A 10,327-nucleotide genomic window follows, 5' to 3' on the forward strand; every position below is an offset into this window, starting at 1 on the left:
CTCTCTCTCTCTCTCTCTCTCTCTCTCTCTCTCTCTCTCTCTCTCTCTCCTTTAGGTTGGAACTTTAGCAGCCACTAATGGTCCTAATCCTGTTACCAATCACCATGGAATCTTTGACCTACTCTCTGACCTAGCCTCTTTGATCTTCCTTATACAGTGGGATTCTCCCCTGTCTCTCCTCTCCCCCCTACCCCACCCCACTACTGTAGGATTATTATAATGAAGCTGGACTTAGTTCAGATCAGACCCCTAATGAGCTTTAGTTCTATTGCAGCTCAGAACTCCTGAGCTCAAACAAGCCACTAACCATAGTAGTAGGGATTACAGGCATGCACCACACCCAGAATAATTTCTGGTTTTACAAAACATTTTAAGTACTTTGTCCCAGTTGAGCCTTTTAATAGCCTTCTTGGGTAAGTAGTGCAAGTACTAGCCTCTTATGGATTGGGAAACTAAGGTTCAGGGAGGTTAAGTGATTGCCCAAACTCAAAAAGAGGCCAAGATGACTCTTGAACCCAGTTCCTCTGATTTCAAATTCGGTACTTTTTTCAGCTATATATCTCTGCCTATCTATAAAATATAAGAACATGAAGTGAAGTAGTAAAAAGTTGTGTCTTAGGGGGATTGTATGTGAACAAGCATTTATATAGTACCTACTATGTACCAGGCATGGTACAAAGCACTTTACAAATACAATTTCATTTTATCCTCACAACAACCCTGGAGGTATGTGCTGTTATTATCCCCATTTTACAGTTGGAGAATCTGAGGCAAACAGAACTTAAGTGACTTGCCCAGGATCACACAGCTACTAAGTCTCTGAGGCCAGATTTGAATGAAGGTCTTCCTGACACCAGGTCTAGGTCTCTATCCACTGTATCACCCTACTTTCTCAACCTAAAAAGCGATGGCAACAGAAGGAGGATAATGAATTGCTCTTCATTTGGATTACAACCATGGCCTAAATGCACACCACTTTAAAGAAAATATCATGAAATGAGATAAAGTTTCAAGAACATAGTCACATAAAAATAGTTGATATTTACATAACATGTTATAGACCTACAAAGCCCTTTTCTCTCAACTACTCTGTGAATTCAGTATTGAAACTATTGTTTATTATCCTCATTTTACAGATGAAACAACTGAAGCTCTGAAAGGTTAATAACTTGGCCAATGTCACTCAGCAAATAAGTGGTGAAGCTGAGATTCAACCCCTGCCCTTTGACTTCAGGTCCAGTGTTCTTTCCATTATTCCATGCTGCCTCCTAATAAATTCACTGTGAGAAGAAAAACATGAGGATGAGAGACACTGATGCAATAGGTATTGAAAACAATCACCCAATCAGCAACTTTTTCACATGGAGATAATTGTATATAGAGAAAAATAAGTCTTATCTATTCAATTTCTAAAATGCCAGAAGCATATTAGCTAGTGAATAGAGTTTTAAAATGTCATAAAAGGTTTTTAATTAAATACCTTTTATTTTTACAATGGCTACAGGTACTTTACATGTATGGATTTCTATTGCCTCACTAATATTGTTCTCCTCTAAAGGAGATGTATTCAAAATAGCAACCTCTAACCCTGTTAGAGACACATTCATCCTTTTGCTCACTGATACCCTACCTCCAATGCAATGGAGTAGAAAAAAAAACAAAACATGGGACTTGGAGCCAAAATACCTGGGTTCAAGTCTCTTGTCTGCTGTTTTTTTTAAATTGTACAACTACAGGAATATTACTTAAATACTTAATGCTTCATTTACCTCTTCTGTAAAATGGGTTTAACAAGATTTGTACTACCTAACATATAATACTCCTGTTTCCTTGCATTACCTAACATACAAGAATACTGTGAGAAAAAAAATTAGATTGTAAGGTGCTACATAAAATGTGAGTTGTTAAAGCCTAACTTTTGAATGTAAGGTACTAGAGAATTGGAATAGAGCCTGTGGGTATAACTCTAGATGATTCCATAAGGTAGGAATTCTCAAACTTAATTTGGAAATATCTCAAGGGATCAACTTATTATCCTAAAAGAGTTGAGGAGTCTCAAAAGAAAAAAGTTAGAAAACAAAATTCAATTTTAATCTACCTTTAAAAATAAGAAACACTTGCCCACATATATCTCATTTGTCTCTATTTGGAGGAATCACAAAGAACAGCACAACAGAAATAATTTATCCAAAATAGGGCATATAGTTGGATGGAATACTTGTAGAGTTAATCTCTCAATAAATATGCCTTGAATAAGTTCTGCAAAAGAACAATGAATTGGGTTCAGAACTGAATAGGTTTTGGAGAAATTATACTCTCCTCCAACAAGAATATTGTACAGAATCAAACTCAGGTTGGGAACTTGCAGAGCTCAGACCAGAAGGGCAATTATAAGAGTTTTTCCCTGAGTCACACAGTTTTGGGATCACAGAAAGTTTTCAGATCCCTAGATTGAGTTGTCCCTCAGATATTGAGATAACACAATACTCAATACCTCCAGGAAAGCAGCAGGACGCAAGAGGACAGAAACTCAGCTCAGACATTCTCTCCAGAAATATTAATATTATAACCATAACATAAATCCTGAAGTCAGGAAGTAAGCTGGAAGAATGAGCAAACAAAAAACCATCCCACCATAAATAGCTGTTATGGTGACAGGGAAGCTCAAGACACAAACCTAGAAGAGAATGACTGCAAAATATCTTTGAGCAAAGCCTTAACGAAAAATGCTACTCAGGTACAAAATTGATTAGAATTCCCAGAAGAGATAAAACAAAATTTTTTTAAAAGAACCTGAAAAGTTCTTTAAAAAACCAAATAAAAGTACTAAAGGAAAAAATAGGAAAAAGTTAAGTGACTTGCCCAGGATCACACAGCTACTAGTGACTGAGGTCACACTTGAACTCATGACTACTTGATTTTAGGCTCAGTCCTCTGAGTCACTTAATTGCCTCTGAACCATAGAATATTTGATGCTGCCCCCACCCAATCCAATTCAATAAATATTTATTGAGAACTTCCTATATGCAAGTCATGGTGCTAAGTGCTGGTGATGGTGATACAACTAATAATAATAGTAAAAGAAAAGACAGTCTCTACCCTCAAGGAGCTCACAATCAGAAGAAGAGACAAACACACAAAAGGAGGCAGGAAAACAGAGGGTGGAGGAGATGAGGCCTCTTAAAGTACCTGACATGGGGGCATCTTGTTCTGGAGTAGAGGGGAAATCAGACAGAGCAACAGATGCCATAGGTTATATAGGTCAACCTTGGCAAGTCCCTTAACATTTTGGGGCATCTTATCTATAAGATGAAGGGTTTGGGATTAATTATCTGTAAGCTCCCTTCAAGCAACAAGTATGTGGTCAGTGAGAAGGGTTTGGAGAGGTTGCATTTTGCATCAGAAGATGAGGTAATATACACCATTGAAACCATGGATTTTTCCAAGTTTAAAAAAAGGCATTAAAGTAGATTACAAAATCATCTACATTCTTAAGATCCCAAATTAATAGATGAAACAGGAATTTTCACTTTGAAAGGTAAATTCAAAATAATTTGAATCAATATAACTTTTTAAGTTTTAGTTTAGGCTGGGAATGAAAGAGCATACCTAGACGAAAGAATAACCTTAGATTAATCTGTCCATCTTTTTCAGCACTTACCTTTTTCTTGACTTCAAGTTCTTTCATGTATTCTTATAACTGTCCCTGAATTTAATAATGGTCATGGCAATTGTGAAGATGATAAACTACTAAGACTTGAGTGTGGGTGGACATACATTAAATAACAGTAACTTGGCGAGGACAAACTGTGACACAGAGAAAAGAAACCTGAAAGAGTTTTTAAGAGATCCCCCAAGGCATAATCTTAAAAATTAAAGAAGACTGAAAATGAATGCTTGAGAAATAGAATTTACCAATAGTAGCAGAGAAGTGGCCCCCCCCCCCCAAAAAAATAAGGCTCAGAGATAAGATCAAAAGTTCAGTCTTTCCAGATTGAGTTTAAGATGCTGGCAAAACATTCAAATAAAAATTTCTGAAGATTTTCCAGGTTTATGAAAGAAATGTTCTAAAACCAGACTCCCAAATAGGTGATTACTGATTTTCTCAAAGCAAGGACCGATTTGAAGTGAGTGAAAAGAAAAAATGCTGATTTCACTTATTTTCCTTATTTTGTATCCAGAAGGCTGACACAACATTTACTCCAGATTGTACAGAACATTGAGGGCATGAGTCCAATGAATTAACAAATATATTATCTGTTCGCTGGCATCTAATTCCACTGATTATGAAAATAGGAATAAATACTATAAAGAAGAAAAGAATTCGTGCTTCAAATATATAGAATTTATGTTGTATGGAAGAAATATCAGAAAGGAGAATATAGAACTGCAAGAAGACTATATTGATTATTCTGTTAAATAGCCCCCAAAACAAAGAGGCTGTTAGCTTTACCAAAAAAAAAACATTAAAAGATATAGGACTGAATCACAGAATCTAAGAGTTGGGAAGAACAGTGGCCTTGGAGTTAGAGAATCAGGGTATGAATTCCATCTTAAATCCTTAATACTCAGTGCTCTACTCATTTCCTAACTGCTAATGATTCTTTTTGAATTGCCTTCAACCTACTCTATTTATCTTTATTTGAAAATTTAATTTAATTTTTTTCAAATGAAAATCTGCCCTCTCTTTCTCCCCCAATTGAAAATTGTTGTTAACAAATATGTATAGTCAACAAAAACAAATTCCCACATTGGCCACGTTCGAAGCAATTGTGTCTAAATCTACCATCTGAGGCCGTCATCTCTCAGGATATGGGTAACATTTTTCATCATGAATCCTGTTAAGAATAGTTGGTCATTACAATGAGAAAGTTCCTAAGTCTTTCAAAGTAAATTATCTTTATAAAATTATTGTTATTATTAATTGTTCTGCTCACTTCACTCTGTATCAGTTCATACAAATCTTTCTTGGTTTGTCTGAAACTATCTCTTTTATCATTTCTTACAGCAAAATAGTATTCCATCACATTTTTATGCCATAACTTGTTCAGCTATTCTTTAACTAATGGGCAGTCCCCCTCCCCCAGTCTCCAATTCTCTGCCACCACAAACAGAACTGTTATAAATATTTTTGAACAAATGGTTCTTTTCCTCTTTTTTGATTGTTTTAGGTTATAGAGCTGGTGGTAGTATTGTTGGGTCAAGGGCTATGCAGGGTTTAATAGCTTTTAGGTAATGATTCCCAATTGTTTTCCAATCCATAGCTTTATCAACAGTTTATTAATGTACCTGTTTTTATTTTCCAAAACCCCTCCAGTATTTGTCATTTTTCTTTTTTTGTCAACTTTGTCAATTTAATGGGTGTGAGGTACAACCTCATAATTGTTTTAATTTTCATTTCTCTATTAGTGATTTAAAGCATTTTTTTCATATGGCTATTGATAGCTTGGAATTGTTCATCTGAAAACTTCCAATTCATATCCTTTGACTATCAATTGGGAATGGTTCTTATTCTTATAAATTTAGATCATTTCCATATTTATCTTAGAAATGATCAAATTCTCTTTATCAGAGAAACTTGATACATTTTTTCTGCTTTACCTGCTTTTTTAAAATTTTAGCATTTGTTTTATATGAAAAATTTTAAATTTCATGTAAGCAGAATTGTTTTACCTTCTGTGACCATTTCTATCTCTTATTGGTCATGACTCTTCTCCTATCCATATATTTGACAGATAATTTCTTCCATGCTCCTGTAGTTTGTTTACAATATCAGCCTTTATGCATGTACCCATTTGGAACATTTTACAAATATCTTGTTAGATCTTCACAACAAACCTGGGAAGTAGGTGCTTTTTTAGGCTCATTTTACAGTTTAAGAAACTGAGACAAGCAAAGATTAAGCAACTTGCTTAATCACACAGATAGCAAGTGTCTGAAGCCAGAATTGAACTTCCCTTTCCTTCCTGATTCTAGGCCTAGTGCACTATTTACTGTGCCACTTACCCACCTGAGTATGCGATTGTTACCCCTACTTTTTTTTTTTTGGACCAAAGAAAAGGTTTATTAGACAAAGCCATCATATTGGGCAGACTCTTAAGGAGTCTGAACATTAGTGAGCTATTGGCTAGATTTTAAGAATCTGAGTACCTTAATGGAGACAAGATGAACCTTATATACAGAAAGACTGTGGGAGGGATCTAGGAGTGGCTAAGTAGTTTGGGGTGACTGGAGGAGGGGTCTAAGGAAGATCTGAATGGGAGTGGCCAGTAAGCTGGGGTGAACAGAACGCCTGGGACCTGGACCTCGTGGCCAAGGGAGAATGGAGCCTAGCTAGGATTAAGGGTGGGAAATGGCTGGGGGCCATAGAGAGGTAAAATAATGGAGGGCTAGGCTAGGTTAAGGGTAACAGAATTGGGAGATTGGGCATAGCCACGAGGAAAGGCCAGTTAATGGGATTATAGCATCAGGTGAATGCCAGAGATTTGGCCATGTGGGAAAGTCCAGGGTTTTTTCTTTCTAGGGTCCAGATACCAACCCCATCATTCCCCCCTCAAACAAATGGGACCCAAATTCTTTTGGGGTAAGGGGTGAAGATCTTGGCTTCTGAAACTGCTTCCTTCTGGCAAGGGGCATAGAACTGTCCCTGACTTGAGGGGGTCCCAAAGAGGAGGTTGACTGGAACCGAGAATAGGCTGCATCCAGGGAATGATGGGGGGACATTGGTTGGTACCCACTGTTTGCTACCAATAGTAGGTGAATGATCTGTAGTTTCGAAGACACATATCTGACAGAAAAGATTGCAGAGCCCAGACATGACAGGATAAAACATCCTTAGCTCTGTTTGGATTCAGATAACACAGTTTTCCAACCATGCAGTATCAAATCTACCTCATAGCCAGACTCAGGAATAGCCAGGTGGGTAACATTCCTTTTCAAAGGAACATAACGGGGAAACTGCCAGGAGGATCCCATCTTAGACTGAGGTTAAAATTGTCCTCTCAGCTTTTCCTGATTCTGACTTCCCACCAGTATCACATTCTCTGAGTAGCTTGGGGTATTTCTTTCAGATGGAGGATTATTGATTATTGATGGATTATGACCCATCAGACAACTCAAAATAAAATCATGAACTTTTTTACCTCAAACAGAAAGCTTCACTAATCACAGCTTAGGAAAAAATTTTCCAGGATTTACGTCTCAAATTTAAATTTGTGACAAAAATTTCACCAATTTGAAACTTGAAACAAATCCATTACCAATCAGGTGACTTCAGTTTTGTTAAATTGATTTCCAAATTACTTTACACAGAGAAACAACATCTCATCATTAACAGTTAAAACTACAACTTTAAAAGAGCAGTGCTTACCCAAGTTCAGAGGCCAGTTTCTTTACCTTGAGCAGGATGTACTGAACCTGGATAATGCTTCCAGGCAAAGGTTGCCCTAGGGCCCAAGGCCATTGCCAGGGGGGCCCAGGCTGAAGCTGCTGCCCCTCCTCCTGCCTTCCTTTCCCAGGTGGGGGAGGGAGAAATCAAAGGTGAGGGGTAAAGGGTGAAACTCTCTTCTCCTATGAAAGGGGTTAACAGATACCCTCTTGACTCAAAGGAAGGGAGTGGAAGAAAGAAGTGACTAGGGTTGTAAGGAGGAATTTCAAAACTCCTTAATGATCAATCACAAAACCTTCAGAATCTGACAAGATGTTTTTAGCTGTTCTAACTTTTCCCTGTAACCACCATGAAGGAGGATTCAGGGGTGTAGAGGGAAGGGAGTAAGTAAGCCTCAGGGAACCAAAAAGCAACTGCAGTATTCCCCAATTCCCTAGCACCAAGAGAACTGACAGAATTGGGCATACACTTCTGGATAGGGTGTCAGTCCTTGTTCTCTATGCTGCAGAAGGTGTACCTAGGTCCATGGCCTTGAACCGACCTAGTAGACCAAGAGCCTGAGAGCATCAGTCCGAGTGCAGGACAGCCTCATAACTGCTTAAAAAGCATGTCCAGGCCTTGGTGCTTGGAGAGCAACCCCAACTGCAGAGCAGGAAAGGAGGGGGGAGGCTTGTATGATTTCCAGTCTTGGCTGGAGAAGAACTTGGGGTTAGGCAGTTTTCCCACATGGGTCACCAAAATGTTGAGGTTTAGGGGCTTAGAGGTACTGGGACCCCAAAATGATGACATGCGGGTCCTGCCTGAAAGAATTCATCCCATGCCTTCTTTCAGCCAAAGACAAGGTTTATTAGGACATCCATCATATTGGGCAGACTCTTAAATAGTTTGAACATTAGTGAGCTATTGGCTAGATTATAAGAATCTGAGCAGTGGCTAGATTTTTAAGAATCTGAGCCACTCCTACTTTTTTTTTACTTTAGTTTAAACATACTAATTCTCCTTTATTCCCTTATTTGAATTCTGTGTTTATCTTTCTGTTTCAAGTGTTTCTTGGATTCTGCTTTCTATTCCATTTTGCTATCCTCTTCTGATGTATGTGTGTATGTATGTGTGTGCTCATCCTTTTCACATTTATGATTGCTAATTGTGTATTTGTCTTCTTTCCTATTATCTTATGTTTTTCCTTATCTATTTCTTACCTTTTCTTTATAAAGAAGAGGGGAGAGATAAGGAGTGAGCTCAGTAGAAGTGGTCTAGGTTTGGAGTAACCTTTTGTTCCATCGTCCCTCTTCTGTCTCCCTCAGCCAGAGTCCAATAAGAGGTTCATGTAAGTTCTTTCTTTTCTTTCAGTCTCTTGAGTTTGTATCACATTGCAGAAACATTTTCTGCAGGAATCTGCAGAAAGTATAGAACATTTTCATTTTATCTCACCTAGTCCAAAGGTCATTCTTCTTGGAGGAGTAAACAGAAGCAAAAATAAGTAGTTCACGCTTTTTATTACCACTTATTATCATCATTCCATAAACTTTGAATATCTGTCTCATTGCTTCTTTGATCTTCCTCTCACTTAAAACATAGCTAAAAAAAACAAAAACAAAACCAATAAAACCCCAAACCCTTTTTTATTATATTCATTGACAGACAGTTGCATGCTTCTTTTAAAAAATTGTAGCTCTTCTGATACCTTCTTACAGGACCATGCTATCCTTTTGTAGGTTATCTTCAGTTACTCTTTTTTGATTCCATTTCCTATATATGTTTATATACCTTCTAAAAAATTTAAGATGGTTGAATTTCTGATGTCAGCCAGCCAATTGATAAATACATATTAAGCACCTACTATATATCAAATTCTGTGTTAAGAAATAAGGCTACAAAGAAATGAAAAAGACTGATCTCAAGGAGTTTATAGTCCAATGGGGAGACAACATGCAAGCAACTATGTATGAACAATATATATACAAGATAAACTAGAGATAATCAACAGAGGGCAGGCACTAGAATTAGGAGGGATTGGAAAAAGGTTTCTTGTAGAAGATGGGATTTTAACTGGGACTTGAAGGAAGCCAGGAAAGCTGGAAGGCAGAGATGAGCAAGAAAACTCTAGGTATGAGGCTTAGTCAGTAAACATGTCCAAAGTCAAGAGATGGAGTGATGAGTGTGAGAAGGACTAGAAAGGAAGGGGGAAGGCTATGACAGGTTTTGAAAGCCAAATAGAGCATTTATATTTGATTCTGGAAGTGACAAGGAACCACTGAAGTTTACTGAATAGGGGAAGGCATGACATGGTTAGATCTGTGCTTTAGGAAGTTCACTTTGACATCTGAGTTAAGGAGAGACTGTAGTGGGGAAGAGACTTACTGCAGAAAGTCCGATAGGCCACTTCAATATTCCAGGTATGTGATGAGGGCCTGCACCAGAGTGGGAACAATATTAGAGGATAAAAGGGGTCATATATAAAAGATGTTATAAAGGTAAAATCAACAAGATTTGTGCATCTGCATAATTTTTCTTTGGTATATTCTCTTTTTCATTATCAGAATCATTTCTACAAGTCTCTTTTATTTCATTCTTGAATTCTCTTTGCCTTATGGGCCAATTTTCCTTGCACAATATTATAACTTTAAATTCTACCTATCCCTTCTCTGAACCTTTTTGAAATCTTCTCTCCCCAATCTAGGGTGCATGTCAGACAATCCCTGGATTTCCTCTCTCCTGTAAAAAAAGTGGCCCACCAATTATTTTTAGAAGGGAAGAGAATGAAGCTTGCATATTATAGATTGGCTCCAATTTCTGTTAAAATTCTAGAATGTATTATTAAGGAGATAGTTTATGAGTGTCTAAAAAAGCACATGATGATTATAAGGCACTAACTTAGCTTCATCAATGACAAATCACTCTAGCCTTGCCTTATTTCTATTTTTTTTTGTAGAAGCCCTT

This window comes from Vombatus ursinus, unplaced genomic scaffold (assembly GCF_900497805.2).
Source record: "Vombatus ursinus unplaced genomic scaffold, bare-nosed wombat genome assembly UNPS02014812.1, whole genome shotgun sequence".
NCBI classification, from domain to species: domain Eukaryota; kingdom Metazoa; phylum Chordata; class Mammalia; order Diprotodontia; family Vombatidae; genus Vombatus; species Vombatus ursinus.